Raw genomic sequence first — 25471 nt, 5'->3', positions numbered from 1 at the left:
CTGAATTTGGAATATTTCCAAATGGAATTCAAACCTTTTCAAAAACCTTTTTTCATTTAATTAAATGGAAGAAGTCATATCATCTTCTCTCTAGGGTTTTGTGATGAAATGAAATTTGAATTGAAGGAGGTCATAAATGCAAGGTGAAAGTTTGGGAAGTCCTTTTATTCCCTCTCATTTAACTTTCAAAGTTTCAAATTTCACTCAATTTCACACAACCAACCACACCACAATCAAACAATCAATCAAAACTATCTATTTAATATAACATTCCAAAATTTAGAAGTTTGGGATGTTACAAACCTACCACCCTTAAAATGAATCTCTCCCTCGAGATTCGAAGAGGCTAGAAAGAAATAGGTTAGGTTCGGGGTCTCCTAAAAAATCCATCGATTGTCATGAAGGTCTGGGGTGCTACCACCCTTAGAAACATGGTTACGGCTCCATCAAAACTCATGTACTCCATCCTTATTGTTGACAGGGTCAGTCTTCTCAGATCTTCAGGATAATTCCTTCTCTGGGCTCTTCCGGTAGTGGCATAACCTTTTTTCTCAATTCTTGTGTCCTTTCATCTTGGTAAGGTTCTTCCGAGACTAGGTCTTCTTAGCTGACAGGTCTGGCGCCAACACTAAACAGCTATCGATATCTCATGGCGTTCATCAATTTATGGTTTCTCCTGCAGGAAAAGGGTCTGGGTTGAACCTCACCGTATGACCTACGGTTGGCAACAGCTGCCTTGTATAAGGGAAAAAATTGTCATACCATTCTAAGGTTCAATCAGGCTTATTATCGCTGTCTCCCTACTATGGGTAAGTCACTCAAATTTACCATCCCATATAGCAGAGGCAAATAATAAGAGTCAATCGGCATGGTGATCAATCCATTCCGCACCCAAATCATTACCTTGTATATGGTTTTAGTGAATCTCGCATTTTAACACTCGGTCATCCTCACAAGCATTGCAGAATTTCTCTTCTCCACGAACTAGGTTCAAATAATCCATTGATTCTGCAAGCCAAACAAACATCTATCGTTTCTTCACACTCTCAGGTTTTGCATTATTCCTATAAGATCGTCTATTGATAAAGTCGTAACTTCTTTCAGGGTTTTTCCTTCAGCAAGAGTGTGCTTGCTTCTTGGCAGGTCCTGGAGCCTGTGGGTTATGGGCTCACCTCATCACATTTATAGCTTTAACTCATCATGGGGTTACAATTGCTCCATATTACCAACATTGTACCTCCTTTATATCCAATAATACTTCATCGCTTCATATTCTTGGGGTATCCCACATATCTAGATAAAACTCGTGCTTATTTTGTCCGAAGTCCACTCCGTGGAATATCATTATCTTTTCCAGGGGTCAAATGTCCTCACAGGGTACTACCACCCTTGAAATGCACAAATTCATCCATAGACCATATTTCTTATATCCTTGAAAATGGTCAAAATCCTTCCTCATAGAATAACAACTCATAAAATTCAACGTATGAAATCATGACACATGAACTTTATCGATTTCATGAACTTATTAAAATCTCTTGCATATCCATTTCATGCCTCAACTCAACCCTCAATAATAAAAAGAAATGTTCCCACTACTACTACTACTTCTTAGCACAAGCCTCCTTCTCTTTGGGACAATCTCTGGCAAAGTGCCCTGCTTTGTTACAACGGAAACATATTACTTCTGATGAGTCTCGAGGTTTCTTTGTGATTACATAGCCTCCTTGGGTCCTTGGCTTCCTTTTTGGGCAACTGCTGAAATAGTGCCCTGAATCTTTGCACCTAAAACATGTTATATGACTCAAGTCCTTCTTTGTATAAATTGGGTTGTTCTTGGAATCCAATTTATTTCTATTCCTGGAATTTTCCGTGCCAATCAGGGCTTCTATTTCCTGTGGGTCATATTCTACTTCCACTGTCGGGAATGCTACTAGATCCTCCTTCGGACAATTCTGGGAGATGTGTCCTTCTTCTCCACATGAATAGCATGACTTGGTGTTGGGTTTAATTGGGTCTTCTTCGGACGTGTCATCCACCTCTTCCTTCATCACAGGTTCTTCTAAAATTTCCATGAGGGCTTCTTTCATTGCTTCTTTCTTCTGTTGGATGGTTCTTTGAACCACGGGGTAAATGCGACACTAAGAAGGGTAGTGGTAGTCCCTTCACACAAGAAACAAGTAATCTGCCTAGTTGGGCATTCTTCAGCTGGGTGACTTGATAACCCACAAGTATAGGGGATCGTAACAGTTTTCGAGGGTAGAGTATTCAACCCAAATTTATTGATTCGACACAGGGGGAGCCAAATAATATTCTCAAGTATTAGCAGCTGAGTTGTCAATGATAGTAGTGGTAATGGTAGCAAAAGTAATATTTTTGGGTTTTATAGTGATTGTAACAGTAGCAACGGAAAAGTAAATAAGCGAAGAACAATATATGAATAGCTCGTAGGCAATGGATCAATGATGGATAATTATGTCAGACGCGATCAATCATGCAACAGTTATAACATAGGGTGACACAGAACTAGCTCCAGTTCATCAATGTAATGTAGGCATGTATTCCAAATATAGTCATACGTGCTTATGGAAAAGAACTTGCATGACATCTTTTGTCCTACCCACCCATGGCAGAGGGGTCCTATTGGAAACTAAATGATATTAATGCCTCCTTTTAATAGAGTACCAGACCAAAGCATTAACACATAGTGAATACATGAACTCCTCAAACTACGACCATCACCGGTAAGTATCCCGATTATTGTCACCTCGGGGTTAAGGGATCATAACACATAATAGGTGACTATAGACTTGCAAGATAGGATCAAGAACTCACATATATTCATGAAAACATAATAGGTTCAGATCTGAAATCATGGCACTCGGGCCCTAGTGACAAGCATTAAGCATAGCAAAGTCATAACAACATCAATCTCAGAACATAGTGGATACTAGGGATCAAACCCTAACAAAACTAACTCGATTAGATGATAAATCTCATCCAACCCATCACCATCCAGCAAGCCTACGATGGAATTACTCACGAACGGCAGTGAGCATGATGAAATTGGTGATGGAGGAAGGTTGATGATGACGATGGCGACGGATTCCCCTCTCCGGAGCCCCGAACGGACTCCCGATCATCCCTCCCAAGAGAGTTTAGGGCTTGGCGGCGGCTCTGTATCGTAAAACGTGATGAACACTTCTCTCTGATTTTTTTCTCCCCGAACACGAATATATGGAGTTGGAGTTGAGGTCGGTGGAGCGTCAGGGGGCCCACGAGGCAGGGGGCACGCCCAGGGGGTAGGGCGCCCCCCACCCTCGTGGACATGGTGTGGGCCCCTGACGTGGATATTTTCGCCAGTATTTTTTATATATTCTGAAAATAATCTCCATTGATTTTCAGGTCATTCCGAGAACTTTTATTTCTGCACAAAAATAATACCATGGCAATTCTGCTAAAAACAGCGTCAGTCCGGGTTAGTTCCATTCAAATCATGCAAGTGAGAGTCCAAAACAAGGGCAAAAGTGTTTGGAACAGTAGATACGACGGAGACGTATCAACTCCCCCAAGCTTAAACATTTGCTTGTCCTCAAGAATTCAGTTGATAAACTGAAAGTGATAAAGAAAACCTTTTACAAACTCTGTTTGCTCTTGTTGTTGTAAATATGTAAAGCCAGCATTCAAGTTTTCAGCAAAGATTATGAACTAAACATATTCACAATAACATTTAGGTCTCATGTTTACTCATATCAATGGCATAATCAACTAGCGAGCAATAATAATAAATCTTGGATGACAACACTTTCTCAAAACAATCATAATATGATATAACAAGATGGTATCTCGCTAGCCCTTTCTGAGACCGCAAAACATAAATGCAGAGCACCTTTAAAGATCAAGGACTAACTAGACATTGTAATTCATGGTAAAAGAGATCCAATCATACTCAATATAAAATTAATAGTAATGCATGCAAATGACAGCGGTGCTCTCCAACTGGTGCTTTTTAATAAGAGGATGATGATTCAACATAAAAGTAAATAGATAGGCCCTTCGCAGAGTGAAGCAGGGATTTTTAGAGGTGCCAGAGCTCGGTTTTGAAATAGAGATGAATAATATTTCGAGCGATATACTTTCATTGTCAACATAACAACCGAGAGATCTCGATATCTTCCATGCTACACACATTATAGGCGGTTCCCAAGCAGAATGGTAAAGTTTATACTCCCACACCACCAACAAGCATCAATCCATGGCTTGTCCGAAACAACGGGTGCCTCCAACTAACAACAGTCCTGGGGGATTTTTGTTTGCAATTATTTTGATTTGACTTGAGCATCGGACTGGGCCTCCCGGTGACCAGCCATTTTCTCGTGAGTGAGGAGCGGAGTCCACTCCTCTTGAGAATAACCCGCCTAGCATGGAAGATACAGACAATCCTAGTTGATACATGAGCTATTCGAGCATACAAAACAGAATGTTTATTTGAAGGTTTAGAGTTTGGCACATACGAATTTACTTGGAACGGCAGGTAGATACCATATATAGGAAGGTATGGTGGACTCATATGGAATAACTTTGGGGTTTATGGAATTGGATGCACAATCAATATTCCCACTTAGTACAAGTGAAGGCTAGAAAGAGACTGGGAAGCGACCAGCTAGAGAGCGACAACAGTCATGAACATGCATTAAAATTAATCAACACTGAATGCAACCATGAGTAGGATATAATTCACCATGAACATAAATATCGTAGAGGCTATTTTGATTTTGTTTAAACTACATGCGTGAACATGTGCCAAGTCAAGCCACTCGAATCATTCAAAGGAGGATACCACCCCATCATACCACATCACAGCCATTTTAATAGCATGTTGGCACGCAAGGTAAACCATTATAAACTCCTAGCTAATTAAGCATGGCATAAGCAACTATAATCTCTAATTGTCATTGCAAACATGTTTTATTCATAATAGGCTGAATCAGGAATGATGAACTAATCATATTTACAAAAACAAGAGAGGTCGAGTTCATACCAGCTTTTCTCATCTCAATCAGTTCATCATAATCGTCATTATTGCCTTTCACTTGCACGACCGAATAGTGTGGATAATAATAATAGTGCACGTGCATTGGAGTAAGCTGGAATCTGCAAGCATTTAATTCAAGAGAGAAGACAAGGTAATATGGGCTCTTTGTTAGATTAACAATAATGCATATGAGAGCCACTCAACATTTTCATTATGGTCTTCTCCTCTCGACCCCCAAAGAAAAGAAATAAAATAATACTATTTACACGGGAAAGCTCCCAACAAGCAAAAGATATATGGGAAATCTTTTTGGGTTTTTCTTTTTAATTACTACTACTACAGGCATGAAAAGTAAACTAGCTAAAAGCTACAACTATTTTTTTTGGTTTTTCTTAAGGTTTTTCAAACACACAAGAAGAAAGCTTAAAAACAAAATAAACTAGCATGGATGATACAAGAAAAAAGTATGAGCACCGACAACTGGCATGAGTGTGTGAACATGAATGTAATGTCGGTGAGAGATAAGTACTCCCCCAAGCTTAGGCTTTTGGCCTAAGTTGGTATATGCGCAAGGATCAAAGCTGCTCTCTCCGGTGTACTGAGGAGGATCCTTAGGATCCCACTGGTTGGCGATCTCCTCCGGATTCCACTGATAAACAGACTGACGGTGAGGATCAGATGGTGGCTCCGGCTCTGCAGCTGACATCTGGCTCTGGTAGGCATGAATGGCCTCCGGCAGAACAAGGTACATGCCTGAAAATATGTTGAACAAAGAGGGCGCAGGCAAGGTAATAAACTCACAATATTTTTTGTTAAATATTAATTTATATTTGAGTGTCTTATTCTTATCCTTAACAATAAACTCATGTGCTACCATACTCTTCTAACCTAGAACAATAGGAGGCAACAACTTTTCTTCTTTCTCATAATGCCTGATAGGTATGTTAAAGTGTGCAGCAAGGCGCGAGGCAAAGATGCCTCCGAGGACGAGGCCCTTAGTACGGTTTAGATTTAACCGTTTAACAACAATAGCGCCTAAACTGAAAGTAGTACCATGAAACAAGGCATGGCGCAAAATAACAATATCAGGAGCACTAAGATTTCCACAGTTCCCGCGACCAATTAAGTATCTACTAGCAAATATTGCGAACTAACGTAGAACAGGAAAATGTATGCTAGTGATTCTTGCATCGGAAACTTCCCTCTTCCCCCTACAGCAATCATATCAATAAATCCCTCCACATCATTACGATGTGGTTCCTCTATGCTGCCCTCAAAGGGTATCAAACAGGCCCGACAAAAATCATAAAGTGACATCTCCTTATGCTCATCATATAAATAAAATTCCACCGAAGGTGGTGATCTCCTAGCATGGAAATGAAAATTTTGCACAAAGATATTGGTGAGTAAGAGATACTGTTCACGCTGATCGTGGAGGAAGGCGGTGAGGCCTGCATTCTCAACCAATTGATAAAAATCTTCATAAATCCCGACCTCTTTCAAGAACTCATCACAAGGCCATTCACATGGAAGAACCTCCACGGTACGAGGGAGATTATACTTGGGCTTCTTGTTCTCTTCACTTTGCTTATCCTTCGAGCTTCGACTCTATGAGCCCCTCAAAAATATCTTCATCTTTTTCTGAAAATTTCTGAAATGTTTAGTAACTTTTAAAATAAAAGTGAACCAAACTCAACAAGATTGATAGCAACTACTCGTACAAGTGCCTAGAGGCTATATTATGCATTAAAACTACTTTTGACCACATAAATTTGACATGCAAGCTCAAGAACAGGGTCACCTAAGCAGCAAAAAATTGCAATGAATAAAGCACTAGAACAAAAACTAATTGGACCATTGGAGGAGTCACATACCGAAGAACAATCCCCCAAAGCAGTTTTGTGAGAGGAGCTTTGAGCAAGGAGATCGAAAATGGCAGCAAGATGAGCTAGAACTCGGGTTTGAGCTGGCTAGTGATTTTTTATGGAGAAAGACAAAGTGTGTGGGTGAAAGGATAAGTGGAGGGGACCCACGTGGGTTCCACGAGGCAGGGGACGCCCAGGGGGGTGGGCGCGCCCTCCACCCTCGTGGGCACGTGACTCCTCCCCCTGCTGTGTTCTCACTGTTGGGGAACGTAGCAGAAATTCAAAATTTTCCTACGTGTCACCAAGATCTATCTATGGAGAGACCAGCAACGAGGGGAAGGAGAGTGCATCTACATACCCTTGTAGATCGCTAAGCGGAAGCGTTCAAAAGAACGGGGTTGAAGGAGTCATACTTGTCGTGATCCAAATCACCGGAGATCCTAGTGCCGAACGGACGGCACCTCCGCGTTCAACACACGTACAGCCCGGTGACGTCTCCCATGCCTTGATCCAGCAAGGAGAGAAGGAGAGGTTGAGGAAGACTCCATCCAGCAGCAGCACAACAGCGTGGTGGTGGTGGTGGAGGAGCATGGTGATCCAGTAGGGCTTCGCCAAGCACCGCGAGATATGAGGAGAAAGAGAGGTAGGGCTGCGCCAACAAGAGAAGAAACTTCGTCTATGGGCTGCTCCTTTGCCTCCACTATATATATAGGGGGAGAGGGGGGGGCTGCGCCCCCACCTAGGGTTCCACCCTAGGGGAGGTGGCCAGCCCAGATCCCATCTGGTGGGGCGGCCAAGGGGAGGGGGAGAGGGAGGCGCACCAGGCATGGGCCCTAAGGCCCATCTGCCCTTAGGGTTTGCCCTCCTCCTCCCCTTAGGCGCCTTGGGCCCTTGTGGGGGGCGCACCAGCCCACCTGGGGCTGGTCCCCTCCCACACTTGGCCCATGCAGCCCTCCGGGGCCGGTGGCCCCACTTGGTGGACCCCCGGGACCCTCCTGGTGGTCCCGGAATGTTACCGATAAAACCCGAAACTTTTTCGGTGACCAAAACAGGACTTCCCATATATAAATCTTTACCTCCAGACCATTCCGGAACTCCTCGTGATGTCCGGGATCTCATCTGGGACTCCGAACAACATTCGGTAACCACGTATATCTATTCCCTATAACCCTAGCATCATCGAACCTTAAGTGTGTAGACCCTACGGGTTCGGGAACCATGCAGACATGACCGAGATAACTCTCTGGTCAATAACCAACAGCGGGATCTGGATACCCATGTTGGCTCCCACATGTTGCACGATGATCTCATCGGATGAACCACGATGTCAAGGACTTAATCAATCCCGTATACAATTCCCTTTATCTAGCGGTACGATACTTGCCCGAGATTCGATCGTCGGTATCCCGATACCTTGTTCAATCTCGTTACCGGCAAGTCTCTTTACTCGTTCCGTAACACATCATCCCGTGATCAACTCCTTGATCACATTGTGCACATTATGATGATGTCCTACCAAGTGGGCCCAGAGATACCTCTCCGTTTACACGGAGTGACAAATCCCAGTCTCGATTCATGCCAACCCAACAGACACTTTCGGAGATACCTGTAGTGTACCTTTATAGCCACCCAGTTACGTTGTGACGTTTGGCACACCCAAAGCACTCCTACGGTATCCGGGAGTTGCACAATCTCATGGTCTAAGGAAATGATACTTGACATTAGAAAAGCTTTAGCATACGAACTACATGATCTTGTGCTAGGCTTAGGATTGGGTCTTGTCCATCACATCATTCTCCTAATGATGTGATCCCGTTATCAACGACATCCAATGTCCATGGTCAGGAAACCGTAACCATCTATTGATCAACGAGCTAGTCAACTAGAGTCTTACTAGGGACATGGTGTTGTCTATGTATCCACACATGTATCTGAGTTTCCTATCAATACAATTCTAGCATGGATAAAATAAACGATTATCATGAACAAGGAAATATAATAATAACTAATTTATTATTGCCTCTAGGGCATATTTCCAACAGTCTCCCACTTGCACTAGAGTCAATAATCCAGTTCACATCGCTATGTGATTAACACTCAAGGTCACATCCCCATGTGACTAACACCCAAAGAGTTCTGGGTTTGATCATGTTATGCTTGTGAGAGAGGTTTCAGTCAACGGGTCTGCAACATTCAGATCCGTATGTACTTCACAAATTTCTATGTCATCTTGTGGATGCAACTACTATGCTACATTTGGAGCCATTTCAAATAACTGTTCTACTTGGAGCTATTCTAAATTGTTGCTCCATTATACGTATCCGGTATCTCTAGTCAGAGCTATCCGGATAGGTGTTAAGCTTGCATCTACGTAACTCTTTACGTCGAACTCTTTATCACCTCCATAACCGAGAAACATATCCTTATTCCTCTAAGGATAATTTAGACCGCTATCTGGTGATCTACTCCTAGATTACCTTTGTACCCTCTTGCCAGATATGTGGCAAGGCACACATCAGGTGCGGTACTCAGCATGGCACACCGTATAGAGCCTATGACAAAATCATAAGGGACGACCTTCGTCCTTCCTCTTTCTTCTGCCGTGGTCGAGCTTTAAGTCTTAACTTCATACCTTACAACTCAGGCAAGAACTCCTTCTTTGACTGATCCATCTTGAACACCTTCAAGATCATGTCAAGGTATGTGCTCATTTGAAAGTACCATTAAGAGTTTTGATCTATCCTCATAGATCTTGATGCTCAATGTTCAAGTAGCTTAATCCAGGTTTTCCATTGAAAAACACTTTTCAAAAAACTCTGCATGCTTTCCAAAAATTCTACGTCATTTCTGATCAACAATATGTCAACAACATATATTCATCAGAAATTCTATAGTGCTCCCACTCACTTCTTTGGAAATACAAGTTTCTCATAAACTTTGCATACACCCAAAATCTTTGATCATCTCATTAAAGCATACATTCCAACTCCGAGATGCTTACTCCAGTCCTTAGAAGGATTGCTGGAGCTTTGCATACTTGTTAGCATCTTTCAGGATTGACAAAACCTTCTATTGTATCACATACAACTTTTCTTACGAAAACTTGGTAAGAAAACTTGTTTTGACATCCATCTGTAAGATTTCATAATCGAAAAATACAGCTAATGCTAACATGATTCCGACGGACTTAAGCATCGCTACGGGTGAGAAATTCTCATCGTAGTCAACTCCTTGAACTTGTCGGAAAAAACATCTTAACGACAAGTCGAGCTTTCTTAACGGTGATACTTACCATCATTGTCCGTCTTCCTTTTAAAATCCGTATGTACCTAACAGCCTTACGACCATCAAGTAGTTCTTCCAAAGTCTACACTTTGTTTTCATATATGGATCCTCTCTCGGATTATATGGCCTCGAGCCATTTTGGAATCCAGGCCCACCATCGTTTCTCCATAGCTCGTAGGTTCATTGTTGTCTAGCAACATGACTTCCAAGACAGGATTATATACCACTCTGAAGTAGTACGCATCCTTGTCATCCCACAAGGTTTGGTAGTGACTTGATCTGAAGTTTCATGATCACTATCATAAGCTTCTACTTCAATTGGTGTAGGTGCCACAGGAACAACTCCCTGTGCCCTGCCACACACTAGTTGAAGAGACGGTTCAATAACCTCATCAAGTCTCCACCATCCTCCCACTCAATTCTTTTGAGAGAAACTTTTCCTCGAGAAAGGACCTGATTCTAGAAACAATCCCTTATTGCTTTCAGATCTGAGACAGGAGGTATACCCAACTGTTTTGGGTGTCCTATGAAGATGCATTTATCCGCTTTGGGTTCGAGCTTATCAGCCTGAAACTTTTTCACATAAGCGTTGCAGCCCCAAACTTTTAAGAAATGACAACTTAGGTTTCTCTAAACCATAGTTCATACGGTGTCATCTCATCAGAATTATGTGGTGCCCTATTTAAAGTGAATGTGGTTGTCTCTAATGCCTAACCCATAAACTATCGTGGTAATTTGATAAGAGACATCATGGTATGCATCATATCCAATAGGGTGCAGTTATGATGTTCGGACACACCATCACACTACGGTGTTCCAGGCTGTATTAGTTGTGAAACAATTTCCACAATGTCTTCATTCTGTGCCAAACTCGTAATTCAGATATTCATCTCTATGATCATATCATAGATATTTTATCCTCTTGTGACGACGATCTCTCACCTTCACCCTGAAATTACTTGAACCTTTCAATAATTCAGACTCGTGATTCATCAAGTAAATATACTCAACATCTACTCAAATCATCTGTGAAGTAAGAACATAACGATATCCACTACACGCCTCAGCACTCACTGGACTGCACACATCAAAATGTATTACTTCCAACAAGTTGCTTTCTAGTTCCATTTTACTGAAAATGAGGCTTTCAGTCATCTTGCCCATGTGGTATGATTTGCATGTCTCAAGTGATTCAAAATCAAGTGAGTCCAAACGGTCCATTTGCATGGAGTTTCTTCATGCATATACACCAATAGACATGGTTCACATGTCTCAAACTTTTCAAAAACGAGTGAGCCCAAAGATCCATCAACATGGAGCTTCTTCATGTGTTTTATACTGATATGACTCAAATTGCAGTGCCAATGTTTTGGTACTATCATTACTATCTTATACCTTTGGCATGAAAATGTGTATCACTACGATCGAGATTCAATAAACCATTCATTTTAGGTGCAAGACCATTGAAGGTATTATTCAAATAAACAGAGTAACCATTATTCTCCTTAAATGAATAACCATATTGCGATAGACATAATCCAATCACGTCTATGCTCAATGCAAACACCAATCTCGATGGTAGAGGGAGCATGCGATGCTTGATCACATCAAGCTTGGGAAAAACTTCCAACACATATCGCCAGCTCACCTTTAGCTAGTCTCCGTTTACTCCGCAGCCTTTTATTTCGAGTTTACTAACACTTAGCAACCGAACCGGTATCTAATACCATGGTGCTACTAGGAGTACTAGTAAAGTACACATTAACACAATGTATATCCAATATACTTCTATCGACCTTGCCAGCCTTCTCATCTACCAAGTATCTAGGGTAATTCTGCTCCAGTGGCTGTTCCCCTTATTACAGAAGCACTTAGTCTCGGGTTTGGGTTCAACCTTGGGTTTCTTCACTAGAGCAGCAGCTGATTTGCCGTTTCATGAAGTATCCCTTCTTGCCCTTGCCCTTCTTGAAACTAGTGGTTTCACCAACCATCAACAATTGATGCTCCTTCTTGATTTCTACTTTTGTGGTGTCAAACATCGCGAATATCTCAAGGATCATCATATATGTCCCTGATATATTATAGTTCATCACGAAGCTCTAGCAGCTTGGTGGTAATGACTTCGGAGAAACATCACTATCTCATCTGGAAGATCAACTCCCACTTGATTCAAATGATTGTTGTACTCAGACAATCTGAGCACAAGCTCAACAATTGAGCTTTTCTCCCTTAGTTTGCAGGCTAAGAAAAATCGTCGGAGGTCTTATACCTCTTGACGTGGGCACGAGCCTGAAATCCCAATTTCAGCCCTCGAAACATCTCATATGTTTCGCGACGTTCTAAAACGTCTTCGGTGCCTCAACTCTAAACCGTTTAACTGAACTATCACGTAGTTATCAAAATGTGTATGTCAGATGTTCGCAACATCCACAGACGACGTCCGAGGTTCAGCACACTGAGCGGTGCATTAAGGACATAAGCCTTCTACTGTCTGCATAATTGCTACTATCAACTTTCAACTAATTTTTCTCTAGGAACATATCTAAACAGTAGAACTAAAGCGCGAGCTATGACATAATTTGCAAAATCCTTTTGACTATGTTCAGGATAAACAAGTTCATCTTATGAACTCCCACTCAGATAGACATCCCTCTAGTCATCTAAGTGATTACATGATCCGAGTCAACTAAGCCGTGTCCGATCATCACGTGAGACGGACTAGTCATCATCGGTGAACATCTTCATGTTGATCGTATCTACCATACGACTCATGCTCGACCTTTCGGTCTCTTGTGTTCCGAGGCCATGTCTGTACATGCTAGGCTCGTCAAGTTAACCTAAGTGTTTCGTATGTGTTTCGAGGCCATGTCTGTACATGCTAGGCTCGTCAACACCCGTTGTATTCGAACGTAAGAATCTATCACACCCGATCATCACGTGGTGCTTCTAAACGACGAACTTTCGCAACGGTGCATAGTTAGGGAGAACACTTCTCTTGAAATTTTAGTGAGGGATCATCTTATTTAAGCTACCATCGTTCTAAGCAAATAAGATGTATAAACATGATAAACATCACATGCAATCAAATAGTGACATGATATGGCCAATATCATATTGCTCCTTTTGATCTCCATCCTCGGGGCTCCATGATCATCATCGTCATCGGCATGACACCATGATCTCCATCATTGTGTCTCCATGAAGTTGTCTTGCCAACTTATTACTTCTACTACTATGGCTACTGGTTAGCAATAAAGTAAAGTAATTACATGGCGTTGTTCAATGACACGCAGGTCATACAATAAATAAAGACAACTCCTATGGCTCCTGCCGGTTGTCATACTCATCGACATGCAAGTCGTGATTCCTATTACAAGAACATGATCAATATCATACATCACATATCATTCGTCACATTTTTCTTGGCCATATCACATCACATAGCATACCCTGCAAAAACAAGTTAGACGTCCTCTAATTGTTGTTTGCATGTTTTACGTGGCTGCTATGGGTTTCTAGCAAGAACGTTTCTTACCTACGCAAAAACCACACCGTGATATGCCAATTGCTATTTACCCTTCATAAGGACCCTTTTCATCGAATCCGATCCGACTAAAGTGGGAGAGACAGACACCCGCTAGCCACCTTATGCAACTAGTGCATGTCAGTCGGTGGAACCAGTCTCACGTAAGAGTATGTGTAAGGTCGGTCCGGGCCGATTCATCCCACAATGCCGCCGAATCAAGATTGGACTAGTAACGGTAAGCATATTGAACAAAATCAACGCCCACAACTACTTTGTGTTCTACTCGTGCATAGAAACTACGCATAGACCTAGCTCATGATGCCACTGTTGGGGAACGTAGCAGAAATTCAAAATTTTCCTACGTGTCACCAAGATCTATCTGTGGAGAGACCAGCAACGAGGGGAAGGAGAGTGCATCTACATACCCTTGTAGATCGCTAAGCGGAAGCGTTCAAAAGAACGGGGTTGAAGGAGTCATACTTGTCGTGATCCAAATCACCGGAGATCCTAGTGCCGAACGGACGGCACCTCCGCGTTCAACACACGTACAGCCCGGTGACGTCTCCCATGCCTTGATCCAGCAAGGAGAGAAGGAGAGGTTGAGGAAGACTCCATCCAGCAGCAGCACAATAGCGTGGTGGTGGTGGAGGAGCATGGTGATCCAGTAGGGCTTCGCCAAGCACCGCGAGATATGAGGAGAAAGAGAGGTAGGGCTGCGCCAACAAGAGAAGAAACTTCGTCTATGGGCTGCTCCTTTGCCTCCACTATATATATAGGGGGAGAGGGGGGGGGGGCTGCGCCCCCACCTAGGGTTCCACCCTAGGGGAGGTGGCCAGCCCAGATCCCATCTGGTGGGGCGGCCAAGGGGAGGGGGAGAGGGAGGCGCACCAGGCATGGGCCCTAAGGCCCATCTGCCCTTAGGGTTTGCCCTCCTCCTCCCCTTAGGCGCCTTGGGCCCTTGTGGGGGCGCACCAGCCCACCTGGGGCTGGTCCCCTCCCACACTTGGCCCATGCAGCCCTCCGGGGCCGGTGGCCCCACTTGGTGGACCCCCGGGACCCTCCTGGTGGTCCCGGTATGTTACCGATAAAACCCGAAACTTTTTCGGTGACCAAAACAGGACTTCCCATATATAAATCTTTACCTCCAGACCATTCCGGAACTCCTCGTGATGTCCGGGATCTCATCTGGGACTCCGAACAACATTCGGTAACCACGTATATCTATTCCCTATAACCCTAGCGTCATCGAACCTTAAGTGTGTAGACCCTACGGGTTCGGGAACCATGCAGACATGACCGAGATAACTCTCTGGTCAATAACCAACAGCGGGATCTGGATACCCATGTTGGCTCCCACATGTTCCACGATGATCTCATCGGATGAACCACGATGTCAAGGACTTAATCAATCCCATATACAATTCCCTTTATCTAGTGGTACGATACTTGCCCGAGATTCGATCGTCGGTATCCCGATACCTTGTTCAATCTCGTTACCGGCAAGTCTCTTTACTCGTTCCGTAACACATCATCCCGTGATCAACTCCTTGATCACATTGTGCACATTATGATGATGTCCTACCAAGTGGGCCCAGAGATACCTCTCCGTTTACACGGAGTGACAAATCCCACTCTCGATTCATGCCAACCCAACAGACACTTTCGGAGATACCTGTAGTGTACCTTTATAGCCACCCAGTTACATTGTGACGTTTGGCACACCCAAAGCACTCCTACGGTATCCGGGAGTTGCACAATCTCATGGTCTAAGGAAATGATACTTGACATTAGAAAAGCTTTAGCATACGAACTACATGATCTTGTGCTAGGCTTAGGATTGGGTCTTGTCCATCACATCATTCTCCTAATGATGTGATCCCGTTATCAATGACATCCAATGTCCATGGTCAGGAAACCGTAACCATCTATTGATCAACGAGCTAGTCAACTAGAGGCTTACTAGGGACATGGTGTTGTCTATGTATCCACACATGTATCTGAGTTTCCTATCAATACAATTCTAGCATGGATAATAAACGATTATCATGAACAAGGAAATATAATAATAACTAATTTATTATTGCCTCTAGGGCATATTTCCAACACTCAGTTCCTAAAATCCTCAAATATTATGGCAAAAATCATATTTCATTTTCGGGGCATTTAGAGAACTTTTATTTTCGGGGTATTTTTTTATTGCATGGATAATTCAGAAAACAGACAGAAAATACTATTTTTGCTTTATTTAATACAAATAACATAAAGTAAAAAGAGGGTACAGAGGGTTGTGCTTTCTAACTTCATCCATCTCATGCTCATCAAAAGGAATCCACTAACAAGGTTGATCAGGTCTTGTTAACAAACTCATTTCGAATAACATGAAACCGGAGAAATTTTGAATAACACTAGGTTACCTCAACGGGGATATGCACATCCCCAACAATAAGAATATCATATTTCTTCTTGACAGTAGGAAGAGGAAATTCAAAACCTCCAATAGTAATTGTTGAAATTTTTCCAATAGAATTGATGTTGTTTCCTCGTAAAGTGTACTATATGCTCATTACCATTAACATGAAAAGTGACATTGCCTTTGTTGCAGTCAATAACAGCCCCTGCAGTATTCAAAAAAGGTCTTCCAAGAATAATGGACATACTATCATCTTCGGGAATATCAAGAATAACAAAGTCCATTAAAATAGTAACGTTTGCAACCACAACAGGCACATCCTCACAAATACCGACAGGTATAGCAGTTGATTTATCATCCAGTTGCAAAGATATTTCAGTGGGTGTTAACTTATTCAAATCAAGTCTACGATATAAAGAGAGAGGCATAACATTAACACCGGCTCCAAGATCACATAAAGCAGTTTTAACATAGTTCCTTTTAATGGAGCATGGTATAGTTGGTACTCCAGGATCTCCAAGTTTCTTGGGTATTCCACCCTTAAAAGTGTAATTAGCAAGCATGGTGGAAATTTCAGCTTCCGGTATCTTTCTTTTATTAGTAACAATATCCTTCATGTATTAGCATAAGGGTTCATTTTGAGCATATCAGTCAAACGCATGCGCAAAAAGATAGGTCTAATCATTTCAGCAAAGCGCTCAAAATCCTCATCATCCTTTTTCTTGGATGGTTTAGGAGGAAAGGGCATGGGTTTCTGAACCCATGGTTCCCTTTCTTTACCGTGCTTCCTAGCAACAAAGTCTCTCTTATCATAACGTTGATTCTTTGATTGTGGGTTATCAAGATCAGTAGCAGGTTCAATCTATACATCATTATCATTGCTAGGTTGAGCATCAACATGAACATCATCATTAACATTATCACTAGGTTCATGTTCATTACCAGATTGTGTTTCAGCATCAGAAATAGAAATATCATTGGGATTCTCAGATGTGTTAACAACAGGTTCACTAGAAGCATGCAAAGTCCTATCATTTTTCTTTTTCTTCCTTTTAGAAGGACTAGGTGCATCAATATTAGTTCTCTGAGAATCTTGCTCAATTCTCTTAGGGTGGCCCTCATGATACCAAGGTTCCTGAGTCATTTTATCCCCTCTAGTCATAACTCTAACAGCGTTATCATTTTTCTTATTATTTAATTCATTGAGCAACTCATTTTGAGCCTTAAGTACTTGTTCTGGTTGAGTGGTAACCATAGAAGCATGTTTACTAATAAGTTTAAGTTCACCTTTAACTCTAGACATATAAGCACTCAAGAGTTCAAGCATATCAGCATTGTGTTTCAATTGTCTACCAACATAAGCATTGAAGTTTTCTTGTTTAACCATAAAGTCATCAAACCCATCCAAGCATTGGCTAGCAAACTTAGTAAATGAAATTTCACATTTATCAAATCTATAGAGAGAATTTACCTTTACTACATGTGTCGGGTTATTAAGACCATGTATTTCTTCAATAGGTGGTAAATTCTTAACATCTTCAGCTTTAATACCTTTTCTTTCATAGATTTCTTTGCCTCTTGCATATCTTCAGGACTGAGAAATAGAATACCCCTTTTCTTCGGAGTTGGCTTAGGAGTTGGTTCAGGAAGTGTCCAATTATTTTCATTTGTCAACATATTATTCAATAGCAATTCAGCTTGGTCAACAGTTCTTTCCCTGAAAACACAACCATCACAACTATCCAGGTAGTCTCTGGAAGCATCAGTTAGTCCATTATAAAAGATATCAAGTATTTCATTTTTCTTGAGAGGATGATCAGGCAAAGCATTAAGTAATTGGAGAAGCCTCCCCTAAGCTTGTGGGAGACTCTCTTCTTCAATTTGCACACAATTATATATTTCCCTTAAGGCGGCTTGTTTCTTATGAGCGGGGAAATATTTAGCAGAGAAGTAATAAATCATATCCTGGGGACTACGCACACAACCAGGATCAAGAGAATTAAACCATGTTTTAGCATGCTACCTCTTGAGCAATGTGTTGGATTTCCCCGAAGAGGAAGGGATGATGCAACAAAGTAGCGTAAGTATTTCCCTCAGTTTTTGAGAACCAAGGTATCAATCCAGTAGGAGGCTATGCTCGAGTCCCTCGTACCTACACAAAAACAATGGCTCAACACAACCAACGCGCTTAGGGGTTGTCAATCCCTTCATGGTCACTTACGAAAGTGAGATCTGGTAGAGATGATAAATAATATTTTTGGTATTTTTGGTATAGAGATGCAAAGTTAATAAAGTAAAAGCAAAGCAATAATAAAGTGATGGAGATTGATATGATGAAAAAGAGACCCGGGGGCCATAGGTTTCACTAGTGGCTTCTCTCAAGAGCATAAGTATTCTATGGTGGGTGAACAAATTACTATTGAGCAATTGACATAATTGAGCATAGTTACGAGAATATCTAGGTATGATCATGTATATAGGCATCACGTCCGAGACAAGTAGACCGAAATGATTCTGCATCTACTACTATTACTCCACTCATCGACCGCTATCCAGCATGCATCTAGAGTATTAAGTTAAAAACAGAGTAACGCCTTAAGCTAGATGACATGATGTAGAGGGATAGTTTCATGCAATATGATTAAAAACCCCATCTTGTTATGCTCGAAGGCAACAATACAATACGTGTCTTGCTGCCCCTTCTGTCACTGGGAAAGTACACCGCAAGATTGAACCCAAAGCTAAGCACTTCTCCCATGGCAAGAACAACCAATCTAGTAGGCCAAACCAAACTGATAATTCGAAGAGACTTGCAAAGATAACCAATCATACATAAAAGAATTCAGAGAAGATTCAAATATTATTCATAGATAGACTGGATCATAAACCCACAATTCATCGGTCTCAACAAACACACCACAAAAAGAAGATTACATCGAATAGATCTCCACGAGAGAGGGGGAGAACATTGTATTGAGATCCAAAAAGAGAGAAGAAGCCATCTAGCTACTAGCTATGGACCCATAGGTCTGAAGTAAACTACTCACACTTCATCGGAGGGGCTTGGATGATGATGTAGAAGCCCTCCGTGATCGATGCCCCCTCCGGCGGAGCTCCGGAACAGGCCCCAAGATGGGATCTCGTGGATACAGAAAGTTGCGGTGGTGGAATTAGGTTTTTGGCTCCGTCCCCGGTCGTTTGGGGGTACGTGGATATATATAGGAGGAAGAAGTACGTCGGTGGAGCTTCGAGGGGCCCACGAGGCAGGGGGCGCGCCCTAGGGGGGCGCCCCCTACCCTCATGACCACCTCGTGGCTTTCTTGACGAAGGGTCCAAGTCTCCTGGATCTTATCTGATGAGAAAATCATGTTTCCGAAGGTTTCATTCCGTTTGGACTCCGTTTGATATTCCTTTTCTTCGAAACCCTAAAACAGGCAAAAAAACAGCAATTCTGGGCTGGGCCTCCGGTTAATAGGTTAGTCCCAAAAATAATATAAAAGTGGAAAATAAATCCCAATAATGTCTAAAACAGTAGATAATATAGCATGGAGCAATCAAAAATTATAGATACGTTGGAGACGTATCAAGCATCCCCAAGCTTAATTCCTGCTCGTCCTCGAGTAGGTAAATGATAAAAACAGAATTTTTGATGCGGAGTGCTACTTGGCATAATTTTAATGTAATTCTTCTTAATTGTGGTATGAATATTCAGATTCGAAAGATTCAAGACAAAAGTTCATATTGACATAAAAATGATAATACTTCAAGCATACTAACTAAGCAATTATGTCTTCTCAAAATAACATGGCCAAAGAAAGTTCACCCCTACAAAATCATATAGTTTAGTCATGTTTCATTTTTGTCACACAAGAATGCTATCATCATGCACAACCCCGATGACAAGCCAAGCAATTGTTTCATACTTTAGTAATCTCAAACCTATAAACTTTCACGCAATATATGAGCGCGAGCCATGGACATAGCACTATGGGTGGAATAGAATATAATGGAGGGGGGTTATGTGGAGAAGACAAAAAAGGAGAAAGTCTCACATCAACGAGGCTAATCAATGGGATATGGAGATGCCCACCGATTGATGTTAATGCGAGGAGTAGGGATTGCCATGCAACGGATGCACTAGAGCTATAAATGTATGAAAGCTCAACAAAATAAACTAGTGGGTGTGCATCCAACTTGCTTGCTCACGAAGACCTAGGGCACTTGAGGAGGCCCATTGTTGGAATATACAAGCCAAGTTCTATAATGAAATATTCCCACTAGTATATGAAAGTGATAACATGAGAGACTCTCTACTATGAAGATCATGGTGCTATTTTGAAGCACAAGTGTGGTAAAAGGATAGTAACATTGTCCCTTCTCTCTTTTTCTCTCATTTTTTTGGGCCTTTCCTTTTTTATGGCCTTTCTCTTTTTTTGGGTCTTCTCTTTTTTATGGCCTTTCTCTTTTTTTATTCCTCACTTGGGACAATGTTCTAATAATGATGATCATCACACTTCTATTTATTTACAACTCAATGATTAGAACTCGATACTAGAACAAAGATGACTCTATATGAATGCATCCGGCGGTGTACCAGGATATGCAATGAACCAAGAGTGACATGTATGAAAGAATTATGAACGGTGGATTTGCCACAAATACTATGTCAACTACATGATCATGCTAAGCAATATGGCAATGATGAATGTGTCATGATGAACGGAATGATGGAAAGTTGCATGGCAATATATCTCGAAATGGCTATGGAAATGCCATAATAGGTAGGTATGGCGGCTGTTTTGAGGAAGATATAAGGAGGTTTATGTGTGAAAGAGCATATCATATCACGGGGTTTGGATGCACCAGCGAAGTTTGCGCCAACTCTCAATGTGAGAAAAGGGCAATGCACGATACCGAAGAGGCTAGCAAGGATGGAAGGGTGAGAGTGCGTATAATCCATGGACTCAACATTAGTCATAAAGAACTCACATACTTATTGCAAAAATCTACAAGTCATCAAAAACCTCGGCACTACGCGCATGCTCCTAGGGGGATAGATTGGTAGGAAAAGACCATCGCTCGTCCCCGACCGCCACTCATAAGGAAGACAATCAAATAACACCTCATGTTTCAGATTTGTTGCATAACGTTTACCATACGTGCATGCTATGGGACTTGCAAACCTCAACACAAGTATTTCTCAATTTCACAACTACTCAACTAGCATGACTTTGATATTATTACCTCCATATCTCAAAACAATCATCAAGCATCAAACTTTTGTTAGTATTCAACACACTCATAAGAAAGTTTTATTATTAATCTTGCATACCAAGCATATTAGGATTTTATGCAAATTACCATGCTATTATGACTCTCTAAGTGAAGCATGAGAGATCAATAGTTTCTATAAAACAAATCCACCACCGTGCTCTAAAAGATATAAGTGAAGCACTAGAGCAAAACTATAAAGCTCAAAAGATATAAGTGAAGCACATAGAGTATTCTATCAAATTCCACATCATGTATGGCTCTCTCAAAAGGTCTGTACAGCAAGGATGATTGTGGTATACTAACAAGCAAAGACTCAAATCATAAAAGACGCTCCAAGCAAAACACATATCATGTGGTGAATAAAAATATAGCTCCAAGTAAAGTTACCGATAGAAGTAGACGAAAGAGGGGATGCCTTCCGGGGCATCCCAGCTTTGGCTTTTATGTGTCCTTAGATTATCTTGGGGGTGCCATGGCCATCCCCAAGCTTAGGCTCTTGCCACTTCTTCCTCCATAATCCATCAAATCTTTACCCAAAACTTGAAAACTTCACAACACAAAACTTAAAGTAGAAAATCTCGTGAGCTCCATTAGCGAAAGAAAACAAAAGACCACTTCAAGGTACTGTAATGAACTCACTATTTATTTATATGGGTGTTATACCTACTTTATTCCAACTTCTCTATGGATTATAAACTATTTTACTAGCCATAGATTCATCAAAATAAGCAAACAACACACGAAAAACAGAATCTGTCAAAAACAGAACAGTCTGTAGTAATCTGTAGATAGCGCAAGATATGGAACCCCAAAAATTCTAAAATAAATTTCTGGACGTGAGGAATTTATCTATTAATCATCTGCAAAAATAATTAACTAAATAGCACTTTCCAAATAAAAATGACAGCAGTTCTCATGAGCGCTAAAGTTTCTGTTTTTTACAGCAAGTTCAACAAGACTTTCCCCAAGTCTTCCCAACGGTTCTACTTGGCACAAACACTAATTAAACACAAAAAACACAACCAAAACATAGGATAAATAATTTATTAAATAACAGGAAGGTAAAATATTAGGTTGTCTCCCAACAAGCGCTTTTCTTTAAAGCCTTAAAGCTAGGCATTGATAATTTTAACAATGCTCACATGAAAGACAAGAATTGAAGCACAAAAGGAGCATCATAAAGCATGTGACGAACACATATAAGTCTAACATACTGCCTATGCATAGGCATCTTATAGGCAAACAAATTATCAAGGCAAGCAAAAACTAGCATATGCAAGGAAGAGGAAAGAAACAATAGCAATCTCAACATAACGAGAGGTAATTTAGTAACATGAAAATTTCTACAACCATATTTTCCTCTCTCTCTCATAGTAAGTACATGTACGATCATAAGCAAATTAAACAAAATAGCTATCACATAAAATATTTTCAACGTGATCCACATGCATGCAAAGTTGACACTCTTCCAAAATAGTGGGATTAACATTAACGAAAGTCATGACTTCTCCAAACCCACTTTTATCAAGATTTTCATAAGATTGAACATTCTCCAAATATGTGGGATCTAAAGTTGACACTCTTCCAAACCCACTTTCAATAATATTGCAAACACTATTATCAATCTCATATTCATCATGGGGCTTAAATAAATTTTCAAGATCATAAGAAGAATCACCCCAATCATGATTATTACAACAAGTAGAGGACATAGCGAAACTAGCATCCCCAAGCTTAGGGTTTTGCATATTATTAGCACAATTCACATTAATAGAATTTATAATAACATCATTGCAATCATGCTTTTTATTCAAAGATCTATCATGAATCACTTCATAAAATACTTCATCGCAATTTTCAGATTCACGAATTTCAAGCAAAACTTCATAAAGATAATCTAGTGCACAAAACTCACTAGCAATTGGTTCAACATAACTGGATCTCTTAAAAAGATTAGCTATCGGATGAGGATCCATAAATCTTAGGTTCTCTGTTTAGTAATAAATAAACGACTATTCCAACCATACGAGCAAACAAGAAACAGGCAAAAAGAGGCAAATAGAGAGGGAGGATAGAGAGAGAGAGAGGGCGAATAAAATGGCAAGGGTGAATTGGGGGGAGAGGAAAACGAGTGGAAAATAATGTAATGTGGGAGATAGGGATTGTGATGGGTACTTGGTATGTTGACTTTTGCGTAGACTCCCCGGCAACGGCGCCAGAAATCCTTCTTGCTACCTCTTGAGCACTGCGTTGGATTTCCCCGAAGAGGAAGGGATGATGCAGCAAAGTAGCGTAAGTATTTCCCTCAGTTTTTGAGAACCAAGGTATCAATCCAGTAGGAGGCTACGTTCGAGTCCCTCGTACCTACACAAAAACAATAGCTCAACGCAACCAACGCGCTTAGGGGTTGTCAATCCCTTCACGGTCACTTACGAAAGTGAGATCTGATAGAGATGATAAATAATATTTTTGGTATTTTTGGTATAGAGATGCAAAGTAAATAAAGTAAAAGCAAAGCAATAATAAAGTGATGCAGATTGATATGATGAAAAAGAGACCCGGGGGCCATAGGTTTCACTAGTGGCTTCTCTCAAGAGCATAAGTATTCTACGGTAGGTGAACAAATTACTGTTGAGCAATTGACAGAATTGAGCATAGTTATGAGAATATCTAAGTATGATCATGTATATAGGCATCACGTCCGAGATAAGTAGATTGAAACGATTCTACATCTACTACTATTACTCCACTCATCGACCGCTATCCAGCATGCATCTAGAGTATTAAGTTAAAAACAGAGTAACGCCTTAAGCAAGATGACATGATGTAGAGGGATAGTTTCATGCAATATGATAAAAACCACATCTTGTTATCCTCGATGGCAACAATACAATATGTGCCTTGCTGCCCCTTCTGTCACTGGGAAAGGACACCGCAAGATAGAACCCAAAGCTAAGCACTTCTCCCATGGCAAGAACAACCAATCTAGTAGGCCAAACCAAACTGATAATTCGAAGAGACTTGCAAAGATAACCAATCATAAATAAAATAATTCAGAGAAGATTCAAATTTATTCATAGATAGACTGGATCATAAACCCACAATTCATCTGTCTCAACAAACACACCGCAAAAAGAAGATTACATCGAATAGATCTCCACGAGAAAGGGGGAGAACATTGTATTGAGATCCAGAAAGAGAGAAGAATCCATCTAGCTACTAGCTATGGACCCGTAGGTCTGAAGTAAACTACTCACACTTCATCGGAGGGGCTTGGATGATGATGTAGAAGCCCTCCGTGATCGATCCCCCCTCGGCGGAGCTCCGGAATAGGCCCCAAGATGGGATCTCGTGGATACAGAAAGTTGCGGTAGTGGAATTAGGTTTTTGGCTCCATCCCCGATCGTTTGGGGGTACATGGATATATATAGGAGGAAGAAGTATGTCGGTGGAGCTTCGAGGGACCCACGAGGAAGGGGGCGCGCCCTAGGGAGGGGGCGCACCCCCTACCCTCGTGACCACCTCGTGGATTTCTTGACGGAGGGTCCAAGTCTCCTGGATCTTATCTGATGAGAAAATCACGTTTCCGAAGGTTTCATTCCGTTTGGACTCCGTTTGATATTCCTTTTCTTCGAAACCCTAAAACAGGCAAAAATAGCAATTCTGGGCTGGGCCTCCGGTTAATAGGTTAGTCCCAAAAATAATATAAAAGTGGAAAATAAAGCCCAATAATGTCTAAAACAGTAGATAATATAGCATGGGGCAATCAAAAATTATAGATACGTTGGAGACGTATCATAGCATCACCCTTTAATGAGAACGGAAACAACTTAAGGATAAAGTAATAGCGAGTTTTCTCATCATGAGTAAACAGGGTGGCTATATCATTTAATTTAGTGAGATGTGCCACAACAGTTTCAGATTCATAGCCATAAAAAGGATCAGATTCAACCAAAGTAATTAACTCAGGATCGACAGAGAAATCATAATCCTTATCAGTAATAAAGATAGGTGAAGTAGCAAAAACAGGGTCATATTTCATTCTAGCATTCAAAGACTTTTCTTTGAGCTTAGCT

Source organism: Triticum aestivum, chromosome 4A (genome assembly GCF_018294505.1).
Source record: "Triticum aestivum cultivar Chinese Spring chromosome 4A, IWGSC CS RefSeq v2.1, whole genome shotgun sequence".
Taxonomy (NCBI): domain Eukaryota; kingdom Viridiplantae; phylum Streptophyta; class Magnoliopsida; order Poales; family Poaceae; genus Triticum; species Triticum aestivum.
The sequence above is the reverse complement of the archived record's forward strand: the minus strand, read 5'-3'. Positions refer to the sequence as shown.